The following is a 25,488-nucleotide window of genomic DNA, read 5'->3' as shown; positions in this document are numbered from 1 at the left end:
AGGCAGGTGTGGATGAGCGCTACACTGCTGCCTTAAGGTTGCATGTTCAAATAAAAACTGCTAGTGACTCAATGGCCATGCAGATGAGTCACTGCCATGGGATCTTAACTTTGTATTTAGGGATTACAAGGCTAGAACTTAAACAAATAGTATTATTACCATACTGGCTAGCCAATAGAGGAAACCCTCATATTTTTATGCTGTTAGTTATGACTTGGCATTGTTTTGATAGCTTTCTGTGAATGCGTTTTGATGTGGAAACCTACTGCCCTAAACAGACACAAGGTGAGCAGTCTGGTAAATTCAAATTTACAAGTGGCATTGATCAGCAGTGTCACACAACAGATTTGCAGTATGGAAACTACAACAATTATAGATCAAATTCCAGAATTTCTTCAAACTGTTCAAAAACATAATGGAGGCAACTTTGGCCATACAAGCGTGTCCCAAGACTAATTGGAACTAATGAATTAAGGGTACAAAATAATAAACCAAATCAGGTGTTGTGTCTATTATTATGTGAATCAACTGAATAGGATTTCACTCACATGGGAAATTTGTGTGGGAGGTCTTCTTTACACTTGAACTTGAGTTGTCTGTTTTGTGAACGAGCCTGTTTTTAAAATGTCTTAGTAGCAAATAAGAGCCAATCCTCCTTATTTGTGGGTAAACTTGTTTACAGTCAATCACAATGCAGGAATAAATACTACATACCGTAATTTCCCGAATATAAGGCGCACCCATGTATAATGCGCAGACCAAATTTACTTGTAAAATCTAGGGAAAATTATTGTACCCGTTTATAACGCGCACCTTAATTTTAGCACCAGTAAATAGAAGAATACAAGAAAACAGAGCTCGTGTACAGATAGAGAAATGTCATTTTACTGACTGGTTAAACACAGCACAAGCATAGCATATTGGTAGTTCAAAACATTACCATAAACTGACAATATTTACGGTAATAATATGATTTGACAACTTCTCCCAACTTACCAGAATCTAGGAGAAAACAAAACAGATGTGACCTTTCTTTTAAAGGTTGCTGTATAACTTGCTCGTTTCATCATGATGAAGAAATGTTTCTTCCATGGATTGATACGGTTAAATGAAAGTGAGAACGTAAGTCGGAAATCCGAGAGCTCAACGCTGTCGACACGACAGTAACAATAGGAACTATTGTTAATTGGGTTTGACTTTCCCGAGGGACAGATATAGTTGACGGACACACACAGGAAGTCTGTGTTCTTACGTTTGTTATGGTCCGAGTTGCGGAGCTGCAATAAACATTGACTCAAATGAGTTCAAGAAACTAAATTCTGTGCTTTATGAAGAGTGAAAAAAGCAGAATTTAACACAGACGAAATCATTCGGCTGATCAGAGTGAAGTATTACCGAAACAAAATGGAGACGTCACGTATAGTAATGGTCGGCAACAGATCGCCGCATACGTTTTTTTTCAACACAACGTGGCCATGTCAATAAAAAAAAATTTGGTTTACGTATATAACATATATACACACACATTATATATATACATTTCTGTCTCCATCCATGTACCCGTTTATAATGCGCACCATTATTTTACAAGTTGATTTTGTGGAAAAAACAGTGCGCGTTATATTCGGGAAATTACGGTATATAATTTACGCAGTTTTTATGTGGGAACTAAATCTACAATTCCTGTACAAATTTCAGGTGCTTGAAGCACTAATTACATTTAAAGAGATGTGGTGTTTTTGGCATTACTATAAAATAAAATGTTTTAATATACAGCTTAGGAAGTGTGAAGCTTACTTGTTTTACAAGGGAAAACTGGGAGAAGGGTCTGCCAGGGCCCCTGGGACAGCCTTCAATAGGACAGCAGTAAAGCTTATTTGATGTCTTCATTTCCTTTCTGATAGTGGGGTTGATAATACCATCCTGAAGAAACAGCAGCAACACAAGATAAGTCTTTTTATTTCTCGCACTACAATAGTAAACTGCAAGTGAGTGACAGTAATGAGCACCAGATTATGCAACATAGGGAAAAGTGTATACAAAACATAATGATCATCCATTCTATTTAAGTCAAAATGTTTAAAACAACACCTCTATTTTTGCCATTTAAAACACGTTACATTTTAATTTTATTATTTTTTTTAAAGATTGTCATGTCCAAGGGGAAATTGTTTTGCATTTAAGTGAGGTAATGCAACAAATTAAACTCGTGTCCGAAGGCATCACTGTACTGACCAATAGAGAGGCTATTATTAAGGCTCCCAAACACGACTAATGCTGCAGCCAGAATGTGGTCAAGGTCACCTCCAACTGCTCCAACACCAGAGGGAGCAGACAAGCTGAAGCTAACAAATACACCCCAAGGTTTATCATAAGGAGTCAGCAGCATCTGACGTGTGTAATGAATACTCAAGCAGTCGATTTACCATCCTATGCTTAGGGGCAAAAACTAGACGTATGTTAAATAAGGCTTCCATTGCAGATATGCACGGATACATTGCTGTTATGCAATGATTCAGAGCAGAGCATCATAAAAGAGGTTATGATAATACCACACACACATCTTTCAGTTGGAGATCATGAATAATGCGCACGACGCATACTGAATGAGCCATTCATGTATCTGAAGCACTCTGTCAGGTCCACTGGAGAACAATTACTTCATCTGAAAAAACTGCCACATCACTGTGGTGGATTATAAATAACACACTCAATCCGTGTTCACTTTCAGCATACTGATCAAGTTCTTGTGTCTTTATTACCTGTGATTATTTTGCAGGCAGAAATTGGACACTTGTGCTCATTGAATGGCATTGTTTTCATCAATATGACTTGAATTTCTTTGGGAAAGAAAATACTGCATGCAATCACATGACTGAAACAGTATAGCGCAAGAATGCAAGTCAAGAGAGCAAGAATATTCACCATCTTCTGGATGGTAAACCTTCAGAATTACAGTCCAGTGATCCCTTGCTACTTCGCGGCTCAACTTTCACGCCCTCAGTGCTTCGCAGATTTTTTAATAGTTATAATTATCCTGTTATAAGAACAAAATTGTTCCTAAAAACATATTTGTGTACACTTTATTTACATCTTCATATATGTACACCCACACATGCACACACACACGCATCATATGAGACAGAATGAAAGTACAGTACATATAATGTTTCAAACTATTCTTTAATGTTTTAATGATAACATATGCATTTATAGGGTTTTATATACACTTGTTGAAATTACATATACAGTGATCCGTCGTTTTTGGCGGTTAATGGGGACCAGAACCCGCCGTAATAAGTGAAAAACCGCAAAGTAGCCCACCGCCCAATTTTTGTTTGTTTGTGTGGGTTCTATGTATTTATTCAGATTTAGCCTAGGAAAGAGGTAAGACATGATTTTTTTCACTTTTCTCCCCCTAAAATATAGTTTAAAAAAACATGTATACGTGTATATATATATATATATATATATATATATATATATATATATATATATATATATATATATTTATTTATTTAATAAATGGTTTTATAGCACGTTAAATGTAATAATTATAGTAAGTTTTAAACATGTTACTGTCCCACCGAATTATTTTTAAACAAGAATAAAGTAGAAAAATTTATTTAATGCAGCAGCACCATTGCTGTGTGAATGTGTGCGTGAAAGGGTAAATGTGTGCTAATGTAAAGCGCTTTGGGCATGGTAACCATGTAGATAAATGCACTATATAAGTACTGTCCATTTACCACTTAACTCATTGAGTGAGTCCACTCCAATCCGCTCAAGCTGCTCACTTAGACACAATGAGATGCCACAGCAACTGTTTAACAAGCTAAACAATGGTTGACACATGCGATGCTTTGAAGTTTCAGCTCAATGCTCCCTCTGGAAAGATCAAACCTTAAAGCAGTAATGTGAAGTAATTTCTTCACATGCCAAATAGGGTCACAAGTAAAGTAATTAAACATTGTCCAACAAATAAAGCATGAAAAAATAATTTATATGTTGTATATTTGACAAAATAATCGCGTTTCCGAAGTTCGAGCCTGAAAGGGGACGAACCCGGAAGTGATACGTCACACCGGGAATACATACGGCCGCCATACAAAGCCCTTCAAACAGTGATTCAAACAGCGATATAAGCGATAGATCGAGCGCAAGGGAGGAGATCCAAGTTTTTGAAGAGTTGGAGGAAGAAGAGGAGGTTGGAATTTTATGTTGGACCTAACATGTATTAGCCAGATGCTAATCAGGATGCAAACAATGTGCCTAGACTACCTGACATGGAATGGATACAAGACCCATCGAGATTACAACATTGGTAAGATATAGGCTGTTATTATTTTCATGATTTGAAGATGCAGGCATTGCACATAATTTTAAGTTTTTGTCTATCTGATGACATTCTTAAAAAAAATAATAATCAGACTTCATGTTCATTTTGGCAGATCCGGCAGCTCTCGTGCATATAAAATAATAATATAAAAATATTGGGGGGAAAGAAGGGAGATGAGTCGTTGTTATATCTTGACCGAGTGACCCACACGACACCTTTATTGGCTTTTACAACTTTACTCAACGTCTTGCCAAGTGACTCTGAACAACAACTTTTCTCTCTTTTAGTCAAGGAGTAAGGCACAAACAATAACACATCTAAATGACATGCGTACCCTCTACTGGTGAACTCCCGTATTACAAATAAATACTAGGCCTGCAAGCAGGACTGAACGGGCCCTCGCAATCTAGCGCAACTCGGACGTCACGCAACTCGGACTGTGTGCAGGTCAGGGTGGTGGCAGATCCTCCTCTCTAATCATCTCATTAGAACCTAACATGCTCGAAAGTCGCCTAATTACATTCCCACACCCAAGAGATAAAAACCCCTATTGGAGAGAGTACTACAAAAAAGGAGCCACTACTGAGCTGTGCAGCCAAGCCCTTATTCAAAACCAAAATTAATCTTCTAACTTGGCCAATTCGACCAAGTGTGCCAAATATTGTGGCTCTATAAGCTGCCTGAGTCTCTGAAAAAAAAAATTTCCTTTAAATGGCGAACAAAGGGTCGTCACGGCAACAGACAGAGACACGTGGACATGGGCCGTAAAAAAGTATTTTAATAGGTCTTGAAACTACAATGACCAACATGAAAAGAACTGGACATGTTTTGGATAAACGAGTGACTTCCTATCGCCACTAGTTGGCGCTGTAGGGTTGATGCAAATGACCCCTACAAGTTCCTTCAGGGTATGACTCTCAACAAGCACGGGAAGTTTGGCGCAGATATGTTCTATATCTGCCGAGTTATGATTGTTCAAAGTTTTTGGAGAGAAAAATTGTTGACAGTCATTTTCACTTTCCTGTTTGGACCCCTCCGCTTCAACGAAACTTCAATATTTTTCATCAGGCACCTGAAGACAGGTCTTAAGGCTTCCCTTATGCAGGTTTGAGGTAGATTGGTTTTTTCCCTTTAGAGGAGGAGTGTGTCCCGTAAAAAAGGGCATTTCCTGTTTCCACTAGGAGGCGCCAGGCACAAATGGTAAATTTTCAATCCAGTCCTGCTCAGGCTGGTATACCTCACACACATGCCAGATTTAAAATAGATTTAACATTGTATGAGGGTGTTATCAGTCATTTTCCGAATTTGGTGTTTTGGCGAAAAAATGGAAGAATTTGGCGCCCCGCCCAGGTCAGGCCCGTGAATGAAAACACACCATTTTTATAACTTAAGATTTCATATGCCTCATGAACAGTCTCGCCAATTTTGAGAATGATCAAACTAATTCCCTAGGTGCCAAGGTTTAAAATGTGCACACTGTAAATCGATAAAAAGTTCACATTCAATCCAAAATACCCGATTTCCTGTATAATTTGGAATGTGTGTGCAAGAGACTTTTTGGAGCAGTTTTGCACAAAGTTTTGACTCTCCAAATTTCATCACTCTATGTTAGAAAAACCTAAATGGAGAGGCCTTTTTGAAAATTTCAAGGGGGCGCCACTGAGCCATTTTCTTAAATTGTTTCGTAACGTTGCAAGATTATCGAACGTTATCCAAAGCCGCATGTATGTGCAAATTTTGGTGAGTTTTTATGCATATTCAAGCCTCCAAATGTAAACTCTTACTGTGAACCCATGAAAATTTCACATTCGATCCAAAATACCCGATTTCCTGTTGGATTTGGAATATGGGTGCAAGAGACTTTTTGGAGCAGTTTTGCATAAGGTATCTACTCCCCAAATTTCCTTGCTCTATGTTGAAAAAACCCAATAGGAAAGTCCTTTTTTAAAACTTCTTTCTGTCGCCACTAGTTGGCACTGTAGAGTTGATGCAAATGACCCCTACAAGAACCTTCAGGGTATGACTCTCAACAAACACGGAAAGTTTGGCGCAGATATGTTGCATATCTGCCGAGTTATGACTGTTCAAAATTTTTGGCGAGACAAATTGTTGACGGTCATTTTCACTTCCAGTTTGGACCTCTCCGCTTCAACGAAACCTCAATATTTTTCATCAGGGACCTGAACACATGTCTTGAGGCTCCCCTGAAACAGGTTTGAGGTCAATAGATTTTTTTCCCTTGGAGGAGGAGCCTGTCTCGTAAAGAAGGCCATTTCCTGTTCCCACTAGGGGGCGCCAGGCCTAATGGGTAATATTTCAATGCAGTCGTGTTCAGGCTGGGATATCTCATATACATGCTAGAAATGAAAAAGATTGAACGTTGTATCACGGAGTTTTTAATCATTTTCTGAATTTGGTATTTTGCCCAAAAATGGCCGACTTTGGGACCACGCCCAGGTCAGACCCTTGAGTGAAAACTCACCATTTTGAAAACTTAAGATCTCATATGTCTCCTGAATAGTCTGACCAATTTTGAAGACTATCCAACTATTTTCTTCAGCGACAAGGTCTCAAATGTAAATCGATAAAATTTCACATTTGATCCAAAATTTCCGGCTTCCTGTTGGGTTTGGAATATGGGTGCAAGAGACTTTTTGGAGCAGTTTTGCACAATGTATCGACTTGCCAAATTTCATCGTTCTACGTTGAAAAAACCTAATAGGAAAGGCCTTTTTGAAAATTTCAAGGGGGCGCCACTGAGCCATTTTGTTAAATTTTTTTGTAGATTATCAAAATTTACGCAAAGTTGCATGTATGTGCAAATTTTGGTGAGTTTTCGTGCATGTTCAGGCCTCCAAATGTAAACTCAAACTGTGAACCGATAAAAATTTCACATTTGATCCAAAATATCCGATTTCCTGTTGGATTTGGAATATGGGTGCAAGAGGCTTTTTTGAACAGTTAGGCATAAGGTATCTACTCCCCAAATTTCATTGCTCTACGTTGAAAACCTGAGAGGAGAGGCCTTTTTGAAAATTTTAAGGGTCAAGGGGGCGCCACTGAGCCATTTTTTGACATTTTTTCAAAACGACACAAGATTATCGAAATTTACGCAAAGCCGCACGTTTGTGCAAATTTTGGTGACTTTTCGTGCATGTTCAGGCCTCCAAATTGGCCATTTTCATTTGCCCTGAAAAAAGAATAATAATAATAACTAGGCCTGCAAGCAGGACTGAACGGGCCCTCGCAATCTAGCGCAACTCGGACGTCACGCAACTCGGACTGTGTGCAGGTCAGGGTGGTGGCAGATCCTCCTCTCTCATCATCTCATTAGAACCTAACATGCTCGAAAGTCGCCTATTTACATTCCCACACCCAAGAGATAAAAACCCCTATTGGAGAGAGTACTACAAAAAAGGAGCCACTACTGAGCTGTGCAGCCAAGCCCTTATTCAAAACCAAAATTAATCTTCTAACTGGGCCAATTCGACCAAGTGTGCCAAATATTGTGGCTATATAAGCTGCCTGAGTCTTTGAAAAAAAATATTTCCTTTAAATGGCGAATAAAGGGTTGTCACGGCAACAGACAGAGACACGTGGACATGGGCCGTAAATAAGTATTACAATAGGTCTTCAAACTACAATGACCAACCTGAAAAGAACTGGACATGTATTGGAAAAACGAGTGACTTTCTATTGCCACTAGTTGGCGCTGTAGGGTTGATGCAAATGACCCCTACAAGGCCCTTCAGGGCATGACTCTCAACAAGCACGGGAAGTTTGGCGCAGATATGTTGTATATCTGCCGAGTTATGACTGTTCAAAGTTTTTGGAGAGAAAAATTGTTGACAGTCATTTTCACTTTCCTGTTTGGACCCCTCCGCTTCAACGAAACTTCAATATTTTTCATCAGGCACCTGAAGACAGGTCTTAAGGCTACCCTTATGCAGGTTTGAGGTCAACAGATTTTTTTTCCTTGGAGGACGAACCTGTCTCGTAAAAAAAGGCATTTCCTGTTCTCACTAGGGGGCGCTAGGCCTAATGGGTAATATTTCAATGCACTCGTGTTAAGGGTGGGATGTCGCACATACATGCCAGATATGAAAAAGATTGAACGTTGTGTGAAGGAACTAATAGTCATTTACTGAATTTGTCATTTTGCCGAAAAAATGGCCGACTTTGGCACCCCGCCCAGGTCAGGCCCGTGAATGAAAACACACCATTTTGATAACTTAAGATTTCATATGCCTCATGAACAGTCTCGCCAATTTTGAGAATGATCAAACTAATTCCCTAGGTGCCAAGGTGTAAAATGTGCACACTGTAAATCGATAAAAAATTCGCATTCAAACCAAAATACCCGATTTCCTGTTGGGTTTGGAATACGCATGCAAGAGACTTTTTGGAGCAGTTTTGTACAAGGTATCGACTCACCGAATTTCATCCCTCTACGTAGAAAAAACCTAAATGGAGAGGCCTTTTTGAAAATTTCAAGGGGGCGCCACTGAGCCATTTTGTTACATGTTTTCGTAACGTTGCAAGATTATTGAACGTTATGGAAAGCCGCATTTATGTCCAAATTTTTGTGAGTTTTCGTGCATGTTGAAGCTTCCAAATGTAAACTCCTACTGTGAACCGATAAAAATTTCACATTCGATTCAAAATACCCGATTTCCTGTTGGATTTGGAATACGGGTGCAAGAGACTTTTTGGAGCAGTTTTGCATAAGGTATCTACTCCCCAAATTTCCTCGCTCTATGTTGAAAAAACCCAATAGGAAAGGCCTTTTTTAAAACTTCTTTCTGTCGCCACTAGTTGGCACTGTAGAGTTGATGCAAATGACCCCTACAAGAACCTTCAGGGTATGACTCTCAACAAACACGGAAAGTTTGGCGCAGATATGTTGCATATCTGCCGAGTTATGACTGTTCAAAATTTTTGGCGAGACAAATTGTTGACGGTCATTTTCACTTCCAGTTTGGACCTCTCCGCTTCAACGAAACCTCAATATTTTTCATCAGGGACCTGAACACATGTCTTGAGGCTCCCCTGAAACAGGTTTGAGGTCAATAGATTTTTTTCCCTTGGAGGAGGAGCCTGTCTCGTAAAGAAGGCCATTTCCTGTTCCCACTAGGGGGCGCCAGGCCTAATGGGTAATATTTCAATGCAGTCGTGTTCAGGCTGGGATATCTCATATACATGCTAGAAATGAAAAAGATTGAACGTTGTATCACGGAGTTTTTAATCATTTTCTGAATTTGGTATTTTGCCCAAAAATGGCCGACTTTGGGACCACGCCCAGGCCAGACCCTTGAATGAAAACACACCATTTTGAAAACTTAAGATCTCATATGTCTCCTGAATAGTCTGGCCAATTTTGAAGACGATCCAACTATTTTCTTCAGCGACAAGGTCTCAAATGTAAATCGATAAAATTTCACATTTGATCCAAAATTTCCGGCTTCCTGTTGGGTTTGGAATATGGGTGCAAGAGACTTTTTGGAGCAGTTTTGCACAATGTATCGACTCGCCAAATTTCATCGTTCTACGTTGAAAAAACCTAATAGGAAAGGCCTTTTTGAAAATTTCAAGGGGGCGCCACTGAGCCATTTTGTTAAATTTTTTTGTAGATTATCAAAATTTACGCAAAGTTGAATGTATGTGCAAATTTTGGTGAGTTTTCGTGCATGTTCAAGCCTCCAAACGTAAACTCCAACTGTGAACCGAAAAAATTTCACATTCGATCCAAAATACCCGATTTCCTGTTGGATTTGGAATATGGGTGCAAGAGGCTTTTTTGAACAGTTAGGCATAAGGTATCTACTCCCCAAATTTCATTGCTCTACGTTGAAAACCTGAGAGGAGAGGCCTTTTTGAAAATTTTAAGGGTCAAGGGGGCGCCACTGAGCCATTTTTTGACATTTTTTCAAAACGACGCAAGATTATCGAAATTTACGCGAATCTGCACGTATGTGCAAATTTTGGTGACTTTTCGTGCATGTTCAGGCCTCCAAATTGGCCATTTTCATTTGCCATGAAGAAAGAAGAATAATAATAATAATAACTAGGCCTGCAAGCAGGACTGAACGGGCCCTCGCAATCTAGCGCAACTCGGACGTCACGCAACTCGGACTGTGTGCAGGTCAGGGTGGTGGCAGATCCTCCTCTCTAATCATCTCATTAGAACCTAACATGCTCGAAAGTCGCCTATTTACATTCCCACACCCAAGAGATAAAAACCCCTATTGGAAAGAGTACTACAAAAAAGGAGCCACTACTGAGCTGTGCAGCCAAGCCCTTATTCAAAACCAAAATTAATCTTCTAACTGGGCCAATTCGACCAAGTGTGCCAACTATTGTGGCTCTATAAGCTCCCTGAGTTTCTGAAAAAAAATATTTCCTTTAAATGGCGAACAAAGGGTCGTCACGGCAACAGACAGAGACACGTGGACATGGGCCGTAAAAAAGTATTTTAATAGGTCTTGAAACTACAATGACCAACATGAAAAGAACTGGACATGTTTTGGAAAAACGAGTGACTTTCTATCGCCACTAGTTGGCGCTGTAGGGTTGATGCAAATGACACCTACAAGGCCCTTCAGGGTATGACTCTCAACAAGCACGGGAAGTTTGGCGCAGATATCTTGTATATCTGCCGAGTTATGACTGTTCAAAGTTTTTGGAGAGAAAAATTGTTGACAGTCATTTTCACTTTCCTGTTTGGACCCCTCCGCTTCAACGAAACTTCAATATTTTTCATCAGGCACCTGAACACAGGTGTTAAGGTTTCCCTTATGCAGGTTTGAGGTAGATTGATTTTTTCCCTTTAGAGGAGGAGTGTGTCCCGTAAAAAAGGGCATTTCCTGTTCCCACTAGGAGGCGCCAGGCACAAATGGTAAATTTTCAATCCAGTCCTGCTCAGGCTGGTATACCTCACACACATGCCAGATTTAAAATAGATTGAACGTTGTATGAGGGAGTTATCAGTCATTTTCCGAATTCGGTGTTTTGGCGAAAAAATGGAAGAATTTGGCGCCCCGCCCAGGTCAGGCCCGTGAATGAAAACACACCATTTTTATAACTTAAGATTTCAAATGCCTCATGAACAGTCTCACCAATTTTGAGAATGATCAAACTAATTCCCTAGGTGCCAAGGTGTAAAATGTGCACACTGTAAATCGATAAAAAGTTCACATTCAATCCAAAATACCCGATTTCCTGTAGGATTTGGAATGTGTGTGCAAGAGACTTTTTGGAGCAGTTTTGCACAAAGTTTTGACTCTCCAAATTTCATCACTCTATGTTAGAAAAACCTAAATGGAGAGGCCTTTTTGAAAATTTCAAGGGGGCGCCAGTGAGCCATTTTGTTACATGTTTTCGTAACGTTGCAAGATTATTGAACGTTATGCAAAGCCGCATGTATGTCGAAATTTTTGTGAGTTTTCGTGCATGTTCAAGCCTCCAAATGTAAACTCCTACTGTGAACCGATAAAAATTTCACATTTGATCCAAAATACCCGATTTCCTGTTGGATTTGGAATACGGGTGCAAGAGACTTTTTGGAGCAGTTTTGCATAAGGTATCTACTCCCCAAATTTCCTCGCTCTATGTTGAAAAAACCCAATAGGAAAGGCCTTTTTTAAAACTTCTTTCTGTCGCCACTAGTTGGCACTGTAGAGTTGATGCAAATGACCCCTACAAGAACCTTCAGGGTATGACTCTCAACAAACACGGAAAGTTTGGCGCAGATATGTTGCATATCTGCCGAGTTATGACTGTTCAAAGTTTTTGGCGAGACAAATTGTTGACGGTCATTTTCACTTCCAGTTTGGACCTCTCCGCTTCAACGAAACCTCAATATTTTTCATCAGGCACCTGAACACATGTCTTGAGGCTCCCCTGAAACAGGTTTGAGGTCAATAGATTTTTTTCCCTTGGAGGAGGATCCTCTCTCGTAAAGAATGCCATTTCCTGTTCCCACGAGGGGGCGCCAGGCCTAATGAGTAATATTTCAATGCAGTCGTGTTCAGGCTGGGATATCTCATATACATGCTAGAAATGAAAAAGATTGAACGTTGTATCACGGAGTTTTTAATCATTTTCTGAATTTGGTATTTTGCCTAAAAATGGCCAACTTTGGGACTACGCCCAGGCCAGACCCTTGGATGAAAACTCACCATTTTGAAAACTTAAGATCTCATATGTCTCCTGAATAGTCTGACCAATTTTGAAGACGATCCAACTATTTTCTTCAGCGACAAGGTCTCAAATGTAAATCGATAAAATTTCGCATTTGATCCAAAATTTCCGACTTCCTGTTGGATTTGGAATATAGGTGCAAGAGACTTTTTGGAGCAGTTTTACACAATGTATCGACTCACCAAATTTCATCATTCTACGTTGAAAAAACCTAATAGGACAGGCCTTTTTGAAAATTTCAAGGGGGCGCCACTGAGCCTTTTTGTTAAATTTTTTTATAGATTATCAAAATTTACGTAAAGTTGAATGTATGTGCAAATTTTGGTGTGTTTTCATGCATGTTCAAGCCTCCAAACGTAAACTCCAACTGTGAACCGAAAAAAATTCACATTCGATCCAAAATACCCGATTTCCTGTTGGATTTGGAATATGGGTGCAAGAGGCTTTTTTGAACAGTTAGGCATAAGGTATCTACTCCCCAAATTTCATTGCTCTACGTTAAAAACCTGAGAGGAGAGGCCTTTTTGAAAATTTTAAGGGTCAAGGGGGCGCCACTGAGCCATTTTTTGACATTTTTTCAAAACGACGCAAGATTATCGAAATTTACGCGAATCTGCACGTACGTGCAAATTTTGGTGACTTTTCGTGCATGTTCAGGCCTCCAAATTGGCCATTTTCATTTGCCCTGAAAAAAGAAGAATAATAATAATAATAATAATAATAATCCTTTGCATTACAATAGGGCCTTCGCACGCCTAGTGCTCGGGCCCTAATAATAATAATCCTTTGCATTACAATAGGGCCTTCGCACGTCTAGTGCTCGGGCCCTAATAATAACTAGGCCTGCAAGCAGGACTAAACGGGCCCTCGCAATCTAGCGCAACTCGGACGTCACGCAACTCGGACTGTGTGCAGGTCAGGCTGGTGGCAGATCCTCCTCTCTAATTATCTCATTAGAACCTAACATGCTCGAAAGTCGCCTATTTACATTCCCACACCCAAGAGATAAAAACCCCTATTGGAGAGAGTACTACAAAAAAGGAGCCACTACTGAGCTGTGCAGCCAAGCCCTTATTCAAAACCCAAAATTAATCTTCTAACTCGGCCAATTCGACCAAGTGTGCCAAATACTGTGGCTCTATAAGCTGCCTGAGTCTCTGAAAAAAAATATTTCCTTTAAATGGCGAACAAAGGGTCGTCACGGCAACAGACAGAGACACGTGGACATGGGCCGTAAATAAGTATTTTAATAGGTCTTGAAACTACAATGACCAACCTGAAAAGAACTGAACATGTATTGGAAAAACGAGTGACTTTCTATTGCCACTAGTTGGCGCTGTAGGTTTGATGCAAATGACCCCTACAAGGCCCTTCAGGGTATGACTCTCAACAAGCACGGGAAGTTTGCCGCAGATATGTTGTATATCTGCCGAGTTATGACTGTTCAAAATTTTTGGAGAGAAAAATTATTGACAGTCATTTTCACTTTCCTGTTTGGACCCCTCCGCTTCAACGAAACTTCAATATTTTTCATCAGGCACCTGAAGACAGGTCTTAAGGCTTCCCTTATGCAGGTTTGAGGTCGATTAATTTTTTCCCTTGGAGGAGGAGTGTGTCACCGTAAAAAAGGGCATTTCCTGTTCCCACTAGGAGGCGCCAGGCACAAATGGTAAATTTTCAATCCAGTCGTGCTCAGGCTGGTATACCTCACACACATGGCAGATTTAAAATAGATTGAACGTTGTATGAGGGAGTTATCAGTCATTTTCCGAATTCGGTGTTTTGGCGAAAAAATGGCCGACTTTGGCACCCCGCCCAGGTCAGGCCCGTGAATGAAAACACACCATTTTGATAACTTAAGATTTCATATGCCTCATGAACAGTCTCGCCAATTTTGAGAATGATCAAACTAATTCCCTAGGTGCCAAGGTGTAAAATGTGCACACTGTAAATCGATAAAAAATTCACATTCAATCCAAAATACCCGATTTCCTGTTGGGTTTGGAATACGCATGCAAGAGACTTTTTGGAGCAGTTTTGTACAAGGTATTGACTCTCCGAATTTCATCCATCTACGTTGAAAAAACCTAAATGGAGAGGCCTTTTTGAAAATTTCAAGGGGGCGCCACTGAGCCATTTTGTTACATTTTTTCGTAACGTTGCAAGATTATTGAACGTTATGCAAAGCCGCATGTATGTCGAAATTTTTGTGAGTTTTCGTGCATGTTCAAGCCTCCAAATGTAAACTCCTACTGTTAACCGATAAAAATTTCACATTTGATCCAAAATACCCGATTTCCTGTTGGATTTGGAAAATGGGTGCAAGAGACTTTTTGGAGCAGTTTTGCACAAGGTATCAACTTCCCAAATTTCCTCACTCTATGTTGGAAAAACCCAATAGGAAAGGCCTTTTTTAAAACTTCTTTCTGTCGCCACTAGTTGGCACTGTAGAGTTGATGCAAATGACCCCTACACGAACCTTCAGGGTATGACTCTCAACAAACACGGGAAGTTTGGCGCAGATATGTTGTATATCTGCCGAGTTATGACTGTTCAAAGTTTTTGGCGAGACAAATTGTTGACGGTCATTTTCACTTCCAGTTTGTACCTCTCCGCTTCTACAAAACCTCAATATTTTTCATTAGGCACCTGAACACATGTCTTGAGGCTCCCCTGAAACAGGTTTGAGGTCAATAGATTTTTTTCCCTTGGAGGAGGAGCCTGTCTCGTAAAGAAGGCCATTTCCTGTTCCCACTAGGGGGCGCCAAGCCTAATGGGTAAAATTTAAATGCAGTCGTGTTCAGGCTGGGATATCTCATATACTTGCTAGAAATGAAAAAGATTGAACGTTGTATCACGGAGTTTTTAATCATTTTCTGAATTTGGTGTTTTGCCCAAAAATGGCCAACTTTGGGACTACGCCCAGGCCAGACCCTTGAATGAAAACTCACCATTTTGAAAACTTAAGATCTCATATGTCTCCTGTATAGTCTGACCAATTTTGAAGACGATCCAACTATTTTCTTCAGCGACAAGGTCTCAAATGTAAATCGATAAAATTTCGCATTTGATCCAAAATTTCCGACTTCCTGTTGGATTTGGAATATAGGTGCAAGAGACTTTTTGGAGCAGTTTTACGCAATGTATCGACTCACCAAATTTCATCATTCTACGTTGAAAAAACCTAATAGGAAAGGCCTTTTTGAAAATTTCAAGGGGGCGCCACTGAGCGATTTTGTTAAAATTTTTTGTAGATTATCAAAATTTACGCAAAGTTGCATGTATGTGCAAATTTTGGTGAGTTTTCGTGCATGTTCAGGCCTCCAAACGTAAACTCCAACTGTGAACCGAAAAAATTTCACATTTGATCCAAAATATCCGATTTCCTGTCGGATTTGGAATATGGGTGCAAGAGGCTTTTTTGAACAGTTAGGCATAAGGTATCTACTCCCCAAATTTCATCGCTCTACGTTGAAAACCTGAGAGGAGAGGCCTTTTTGAAAATTTTAAGGGTCAAGGGGGCGCCACTGAGCCATTTTTAAAAAATTTTTCAAAACGACGCAAGATTATCAAATTTTACGCGAATCTGCACGTATGTGCAAATTTTGGTGACTTTTCGTGCATGTTCAGGCCTCCAAATTGGCCATTTTCATTTGCCATGAAGAAAGAATAATAATAATAATAATAATAATAATAATAATAATAATCCTTTGCATTACAATAGGGCCTTCGCACGCCTAGTGCTCGGGCCCTAACTAGGCCTGCAAGCAGGACTGAACGGGCCCTCGCAATCTAGCGCAACTCGGACGTCACGCAAATCGGACTGTGTGCAGGTCAGGGTGGTGGCAGATCCTCCTCTCTAATCATCTCATTAGAACCTAACATGCTCGAAAGTCGCCTATTTACATTCCCACACCCAAGAGATAAAAACCCCTATTGGAGAGAGTACTACAAAAAAGGAGCCACTACTGAGCTGTGCAGCCAAGCCCTTATTCAAAACCAAAATTAATCTTCTAACTGGGCCAATTCGACCAAGTGTGCCAACTATTGTGGCTCTATAAGCTCCCTGAGTCTCTGAAAAAAAATATTTCCTTTAAATGGCGAACAAAGGGTCGTCACGGCAACAGACAGAGACACGTGGACATGGGCCGTAAAAAAGTATTTTAATAGGTCTTGAAACTACAATGACCAACATGAAAAGAACTGGACATGTTTTGGAAAAACGAGTGACTTTCTATCGCCACTAGTTGGCGCTGTAGGGTTGATGCAAATGACCCCTACAAGGCCCTTCAGGGTATGACTCTCAACAAGCACGGGAAGTTTGGCGCAGATATCTTGTATATCTGCCGAGTTATGACTGTTCAAAGTTTTTGGAGAGAAAAATTGTTGACAGTCATTTTCACTTTCCTGTTTGGACCCCTCCGCTTCAACGAAACTTCAATATTTTTCATCAGGCACCTGAAGACAGGTCTTAAGGTTTCCCTTATGCAGGTTTGAGGTAGATTGATTTTTTCCCTTTAGAGGAGGAGTGTGTCCCGTAAAAAAGGGCATTTCCTGTTCCCACTAGGAGGCGCCAGGCACAAATGGTAAATTTTCAATCCAGTCCTGCTCAGGCTGGTATACCTCACACACATGCCAGATTTAAAATAGATTGAACGTTGTATGAGGGAGTTATCAGTCATTTTCCGAATTCGGTGTTTTGGCGAAAAAATGGAAGAATTTGGCGCCCCGCCCAGGTCAGGCCCGTGAATGAAAACACACCATTTTTATAACTTAAGATTTCATATGCCTCATGAACAGTCTCACCAATTTTGAGAATGATCAAACTAATTCCCTAGGTGCCAAGGTGTAAAATGTGCACACTGTAAACCGATAAAAAGTTCACATTCAATCCAAAATACCCGATTTCCTGTAGGATTTGGAATGTGTGTGCAAGAGACTTTTTGGAGCAGTTTTGCACAAAGTTTTGACTCTCCAAATTTCATCACTCTATGTTAGAAAAACCTAAATGGAGAGGCCTTTTTGAAAATTTCAAGGGGGCGCCACTGAGCCATTTTGTTAAATTGTTTCGTAACGTTGCAAGATTATCGAACGTTATCCAAAGCCGCATGTATGTGCAAATTTTGGTGAGTTTTTATGCATATTCAAGCCTCCAAATGTAAACTCTTACTGTGAACCCATGAAAATTTCACATTCGATCCAAAATACCCGATTTCCTGTTGGATTTGGAATATGGGTGCAAGAGACTTTTTGGAGCAGTTTTGCATAAGGTATCTACTCCCCAAATTTCCTTGCTCTATGTTGAAAAAACCCAATAGGAAAGGCCTTTTTTAAAACTTCTTTCTGTCGCCACTAGTTGGCACTGTAGAGTTGATGCAAATGACCCCTACAAGAACCTTCAGGGTATGACTCTCAACAAACACGGAAAGTTTGGCGCAGATATGTTGCATATCTGCCGAGTTATGACTGTTCAAAATTTTTGGCGAGACAAATTGTTGACGGTCATTTTCACTTGCAGTTTGGACCTCTCCGCTTCAACGAAACCTCAATATTTTTCATCAGGGACCTGAACACATGTCTTGAGGCTCCCCTGAAACAGGTTTGAGGTCAATAGATTTTTTTCCCTTGGAGGAGGAGCCTGTCTCGTAAAGAAGGCCATTTCCTGTTCCCACTAGGGGGCGCCAGGCCTAATGGGTAATATTTCAATGCAGTCGTGTTCAGGCTGGGATATCTCATATACATGCTAGAAATGAAAAAGATTGAACGTTGTATCACGGAGTTTTTAATCATTTTCTGAATTTGGTATTTTGCCCAAAAATGGCCGACTTTGGGACCACGCCCAGGCCAGACCCTTGAATGAAAACACACCATTTTGAAAACTTAAGATCTCATATGTCTCCTGAATAGTCTGACCAATTTTGAAGACGATCCAACTATTTTCTTCAGCGACAAGGTCTCAAATGTAAATCGATAAAATTTCACATTTGATCCAAAATTTCCGGCTTCCTGTTGGGTTTGGAATATGGGTGCAAGAGACTTTTTGGAGCAGTTTTGCACAATGTATCGACTCGCCAAATTTGATCGTTCTACGTTGAAAAAACCAAATAGGAAAGGCCTTTTTGAAAATTTCAAGGGGGCGCCACTGAGCCATTTTGTTAAATTTTTTTGTAGATTATCAAAATTTACGCAAAGTTGCATGTATGTGCAAATTTTGGTGAGTTTTCGTGCATGTTCAGGCCTCCAAATGTAAACTCCAACTGTGAACCGATAAAAATTTCACATTTGATCCAAAATATCTGATTTCCTGTTGGATTTGGAATATGGGTGCAAGAGGCTTTTTTGAACAGTTAGGCATAAGGTATCTACTCCCCAAATTTCATTGCTCTACGTTGAAAACCTGAGAGGAGAGGCCTTTTTGAAAATTTTAAGGGTCAAGGGGGCGCCACTGAGCCATTTTTTGACATTTTTTCAAAACGACACAAGATTATCGAATTTTACGCAAAGCCGCACGTGTGTGCAAATTTTGGTGACTTTTCGTGCATGTTCAGGCCTCCAAATTGGCCATTTTCATTTGCCCTGAAAAAAGAATAATAATAATAATAATAATAATAATAACTAGGCCTGCAAGCAGGACTGAACGGGCCCTCGCAATCTAGCGCAACTCGGACGTCACGCAACTCGGACTGTGTGCAGGTCAGGGTGTTGGCAGATGCTCCTCTCTAATCATCTCATTAGAACATAACATGCTCGAAAGTCGCCTATTTACATTCCCACACCCAAGAGATAAAAACCCCTATTGGAGAGAGTACTACAAAAAAGGAGCCACTACTGAGCTGTGCAGCCAAGCCCTTATTCAAAACCAAAATTAATCTTCTAACTGGGCCAATTCGACGAAGTGTGCCAAATATTGTGGCTATATAAGCTGCCTGAGTCTTTGAAAAAAAATATTTCCTTTAAATGGCGAATAAAGGGTCGTCACGGCAACAGACAGAGACACGTGGACATGGGCTGTAAATAAGTATTACAATAGGTCTTCAAATTACAATGACCAACCTGAAAAGAACTGGACATGTATTGGAAAAACGAGTGACTTTCTATTGCCACTAGTTGGCGCTGTAGGGTTGATGCAAATGATCTCTACAAGGCCCTTCAGGGTATGACTCTCAACAAGCACGGGAAGTTTGGCGCAGATATGTTGTATATCTGCCGAGTTATGACTGTTCAAAGTTTTTGGAGAGAAAAATTGTTGACAGTCATTTTCACTTTCCTGTTTGGACCCCTCCGCTTCAACGAAACTTCAATATTTTTCATCAGGCACCTGAAGACAGGTCTTAAGCCTTCCCTTATGCAGGTTTGAGGTCAACAGATTTTTTTTCCTTGGAGGAGGAACCTGTCTCGTAAAAAAAGGCATTTCCTGTTCTCACTAGGGGGCGCTAGGCCTAATGGGTAATATTTCAATGCACTCGTGTTAAGGGTGGGATGTCGCACATACATGCCAGATATGAAAAAGATGGAACGTTGTGTGAAGGAACTATTAGTCATTTACTGAATTTGTCATTTTGCCGAAAAAATGGCCGACTTTGGCACCCCGCCCAGGTCAGGCCCGTGAATGAAAACACACCATTTTGATAACTTAAGATTTCATATGCCTCATGAACAGTCTCGCCAATTTTGAGAATGATCAAACTAATTCCCTAGGTGCCAAGGTGTAAAATGTGCACACTGTAAATCGATAAAAATTTCACATTCAATCCAAAATACCCGATTTCCTGTTGGGTTTGGAATATGCATGCAAGAGACTTTTTGGAGCAGTTTTGTACAAGGTATCGACTCTCCGAATTTCATCCCTCTACGTTGAAAAAACCTAAATGGAGAGGCCTTTTTGAAAATTTCAAGGGGGCGCCACTGAGCCATTTTGTTACATGTTTTCGTAACGTTGCAAGATTATTGAACGTTATGCAAAGCCACATGTATGTCCAAATTTTTGTGAGTTTTCGTGCATGTTCAAGCCTCCAAATGTAAACTCCTACTGTGAACCGATAAAAATTTCACATTCGATCCAAAATACCCGATTTCCTGTTGGATTTGGAATACGGGTGCAAGAGACTTTTTGGAGCAGTTTTGCACAAGGTATCGACTCCCCAAATTTCATCACTCTCTGTTAAAAAAACCTAATAGGAAACGCCTTTTTGAAAAATTCAAGGGGGCGCCACTGAGGCATTTTGCTACATTTTTTCGTAACATTGCAAGATTATCGAACGTTATCTAAAGCCGCATGTATGTGCAAATTTGTACAAGTTTTTGTGCATATTCAAGCCTCCAAATGTAAACTCCTACTGTGAACCCATGAAAATTTCACATTCGATCCAAAATACCCGATTTCCTGTTGGATTTGGAATATGGGTGCAAGAGACTTTTTGGATCAGTTTTGCATAAGGTATCTACTCCCCAAATTTCCTTGCTCTATGTTGAAAAAACCCAATAGGAAAGGCCTTTTTTAAAACTTCTTTCTGTCGCCACTAGTTGGCACTGTAGAGTTGATGCAAATGACCCCTACAAGAACCTTCAGGGTATGACTCTCAACAAACACGGGAAGTTTGGCGCAGATATGTTGTATATCTGCCGAGTTATGACTGTTCAAAGTTTTTTGCGTGACAAATTGTTGACGTTCATTTTCACTTTCCTGTTTGGACCCCTCCGCCTCAACGAAACCTCAATATTTTTCATCAGGCACCTGAACACAGGTCTTAAGGCTCCCCTGATGCAGGTTTGAGGTCAACAGATTTTTTTCCCTTGGAGGAGGAACCTGTCTCGTAAAAAAAGGCATTTCCTGTTCTCACTAGGGGGCGCTAGACCTAATGGGTAATATTTCAATGCACTCGTGTTAAGGGTGGGATACCACACATACATGCCAAATATGAAAAAGATTGAACGTTGTGTCAAGGAACTATAAGTCATTTACTGAATTTGTCATTTTGCCGAAAAAATGGTCGACTTTGGCACCACGCCCAGGTCAGACCCGTGAATGAAAACGCACCATTTTCAAAACTTAAGATTTCATATGTCTCCTGAACAGTCTCACCAATTTTGAAGATGATCCAACTAACTCCCTCGGCGAAAAGGTCTCAAATGTGCACCCTGTAAATCGATAAAAATTTCATATTTGATCCAAAATAACCGATTTCCTGTTGGGTTTGGAATATGCGTGTAAATGCTTTTTTGGAGCGGTTTTGGACAAGGTATAGACCCCCCAAATTTCATTGCTCTACGCTGACAGACCCTAATGTTATAGGCCAATTTTAAAATTTCAAGGGGGCGCCACTGAGCCATTTTGTTATATTTTTTTGCAACGTTGCAAAATTATCGAAATTTACAATTTTCCGGACGTATGTGCAAATTTTGGTGACTTTTCGTGCATGTTCAGGCCTCCAAATTGGCCGTTTTCATTTGCCCTGAAAAAAAAAAAAAAAAAATAAAATAAAAAAAAAAATAATCCTTTGCAAAACAATAGGGCCTTCGCACGCTTAGTGCTCGGGCCCTAATAATAATCCTTTGCAAAACAATAGGGCCTTCGCACGTCTAGTGCTCGGGCCCTAATAATAATAATAATAATAATCCTTTGCAAAACAATAGGGCCTTCGCACGCTTAGTGCTCGGGCCCTAAATATCCACTATATCACAGTCGTCGATGGCTTTCTCCACTTTATTGTGGCAACAATAAGAAAACAAAGTGGCGTCTAATGGCGTGAGGAAATGTAGTTTTTTTCACAAGCGAACAGATTACAAAGCACCACTTCAGTGTTGTCCCAAGACTACATTTCCCATGATTCACTGCGTGACCTGCGCGCTCGCTGATTCGCTGCGAGATTGACTCAATGCCAACACGCTAAATTGTCACCTGTCAGCGGCTCTCGCGAAACAAACTAGAAGGCTATCAAGCGATCACCGTGAAAGAAACGCCGAACCGTACAAATGCAATGCAATGCAATGCTAGAAGCATGAAGGTGGAACTAGTACAAATACAAATAAATGTGAACAAACTCACCGGCGGTGTGTGTCTCTTACTGCAACGTGACCGTGAATTACCGCGACGCCGACCCGCTTATGTGCACATCCACACCCCTTTCCCGATTGACAGTGGATTAACCCTTTCGGACAAGATCGTAGATGACGCACAATTTAAACACGCTTAACCTAGCGAACGCAACAACAACTATGATCGGGGATTGCCACGAGTTAACTTTCGGCTAACGTCGCTAGCTTATACTGTTCATTCCACAACAGTTGGCAGCTCTGCTTTGACAAAGTCATCAGTCATCTATCCAAAAATCACACTTACTTTTTGGCAAATCCTTGATCATAAGCAGACCGGTTAAGGAAGCAGGCATCTTCGAAGTGTTTGCAGCAGAGAACACTACTCGATGATGGCATGAAATTCATTCGCTTCGTGCGAACGAAAGATGTCCATTTACGTGCCCCGCTATCCTTTGGCCACTCATACAACTTTTCGTTTGAGTGAGAACAAAACATCGCCACACACCGCCGTGGCATCTTACCGAGAAGCAATGCAACAAACAATACTGTTCTATGGCGGACTTCCCGGTGTGACATAATTTCCGAAGATTTCCGAAGAAAAGCATTTTCGTTGTCAAGGGCGTTGCTATGGGTTAAACAAAGAATCTGGAAGGGTTGCGTTAAAAAAAATAATGAAAATATGCTTATAACTGTTTAGTCATTGATATTATTCAAAAACATGGTTGGCCAAACTTACTTCACATTACAGCTTTAATGTCTGTCAATCATTGTTAACTTTAATAAGCAACTCCTGTGCACTGCCTGACCAAGAAAAGCAGAGGGAGGGAGAGTGAGACTTGTGATTGGATCAGGACAGTTAATCTGTATTTATTTATTGATCTATTTTTTAATTGAAAAAAAAAATACGCGATGGACTGAGCGCGAAGTCGCGAGGGATCACTGTACACTAAAAATTATGTTAAAAGGTGACACTACTTCATGGTTTTTCACTTTACGTGGTCAGTTCTGTACCCCATTAACAGCGATAAGTGAGGGATCACTCTACTTCAATGCCATGCCTGTATTTTGTTTTATCCATGTTTGACACCAGGCGCATCAACAAACTGCCCCCCCCCCATCATCTTTACACAAAATGCGCTTTACATGCAGAGCGTCTATGGAGCGGCTCGATCGGTTCATGCGAGGATTGCAAGATCATGCAAGAGTCTGTGGGTAGCAGGTATTTAAAGAGAACAATGCCTTTTAGACACCGCGTGTGGGTCAGCTTTTTTTCCCTGCTTTTCATTTCTCGATTTAACAATGACTAATTGATTCTTTAATATCTATATGTTTAATTTAAAAAAACTGAATCAATTGCATATTATCTTGAAAATCGCCCAGATCCACCGTATTTTAACAAGAGTGACTTCCGGTCTGCCCGATCCTACCAAGTTCGATTAACGCAGGAGGGTTGCGTCTTGCGACAAATAATACACGCTGCCATTATTTCCGGGTGTGTCGCGTTTTACTGCTTTTGGGATGAGTCTGAAACGCAGCCGCTCTGCAACTGGTGTCCACTCGCTGCTTGACTTTAACGCCAGTGCTTCACTGGTGTAAATCAGGTAAAACAGTCATGGGTGAAATGTCTTCTAGACCAGTGATCCCCAACCATCGGGTCAGGGACCAGTACCGGTCCGTGGGGCATTTGCTACCAGGCCGCAGAGAAATACAGTGGTACCTCTACATACGAATTTAATTCGTTCCAGGACCTTGTTTGTAAGTCGAAATGGTCGTATGTCGAGCAGGATTTTCCCATAGAATACATTATAATTCCATTAATTCGTTCCAAAGCCTAAAAACATACACTAAATTCTTAATAAATACTGCTGGCACTGTTACAAATGGCAATTAAACATAGAAAAACAAATAAGTTATAAATAAATAATTCAGAATAATATAAGAAGAAGAAGAAGAATTAATAATTATTCCTGAAAATAATGCAACGAATCGGATTCTAATATGGCGGACACTTTTTACTGTCCCTGAACGCACCGCGAAGGTGACCTCTCCAGTGAGATAGGTCGGTGCGGTAGAGATAATACTTTCGTTTTCCTGAGAGCAGTCAACTGCTGAAGACAATGAGTGTTTTGTGTTGGATAAGTTCTTAAATAAATGATAAAAACGTGACAAAGCTGGCGATTTCCTTGGCAATGTTACCACAATAATAATTGTCACCTTAACTTATAAATAGTGGCGAACGGTGGTCATAAGAGGATCATGGAGCTGTATTGTTGAGCCAGTTCAGGGACGCGCACCCCAAGCTCATATTTTTCTATAACTTGCATCTTCATTTCAAAGGTAAGCATCACTTTTTTCCTTGTTTCTCCAACTGTATCAACTTTTTTTGAAAACTGTGTTGATTTCTCACATAAGAAAATCCACCGTGGGTTCGTTTGCAGTGCTGTCATGTCGTCGTATTTCGAGCAACTCGTCGGATGTAGAAACAAATGGCGGCTCAAATTTTACGTCGGATGTCGAAAAGATCGTGTGTCGAAGTGATCGTATGTAGAGGTACCACTGTAAATAATTTGTTAACGACCACAATCTGCCCTGTGCCTCTTGACACTTCAAAACGCCTGACTACTCCATTGACTAACCGAGTACAGATTCGTATATGTCGTCCTCTAGTGGTTGGCCCCCATTGCTGGGGTAATTACACACAGCCCTGTGTCAATCAATGTAAACAGTAATGTTAGCTGCTTTTGACTGTGTGCTGCGGGTGGCACACCTTAGCAAAGGCGGATGGGGTACTTCTGGTCGTACTGCTCAGATTAGCTATCAATGTGCTCTTGTCCTCGATAATGACGTAGGCGCATCAGATTTATTCCCTTAAATAATAATAACACATGTTAGTGAAGATGACTCAAATAAAAACA

General features: G+C 40.5%; 1 protein-coding gene across 4 annotated transcripts in view; it reads right to left on the bottom strand.

The window, feature by feature from the left end:
* The window catches only part of LOC130916817 (protein phosphatase 1 regulatory subunit 3E), a 63,795-nt gene that overhangs the window by 22,420 nt on the left and 15,887 nt on the right, over positions 1–25,488 (bottom strand). For 3 of the 4 annotated variants that reach the window (XR_009063344.1, XR_009063345.1, XR_009063346.1), the window contains one exon: positions 1,798–1,923. The gene's annotated coding sequence lies outside the window, so the exon portion shown is untranslated. Of the gene's footprint in view, positions 1–1,797; positions 1,924–25,488 lie in introns of those variants that run through there. The other variant, XM_057837856.1, reaches the window with a different exon arrangement.

Source organism: Corythoichthys intestinalis, chromosome 1 (genome assembly GCF_030265065.1).
Source record: "Corythoichthys intestinalis isolate RoL2023-P3 chromosome 1, ASM3026506v1, whole genome shotgun sequence".
Classification (NCBI taxonomy): domain Eukaryota; kingdom Metazoa; phylum Chordata; class Actinopteri; order Syngnathiformes; family Syngnathidae; genus Corythoichthys; species Corythoichthys intestinalis.
Note: the sequence above shows the minus strand (reverse complement) of the source record. Positions and strands in the feature narration are given on the sequence as shown.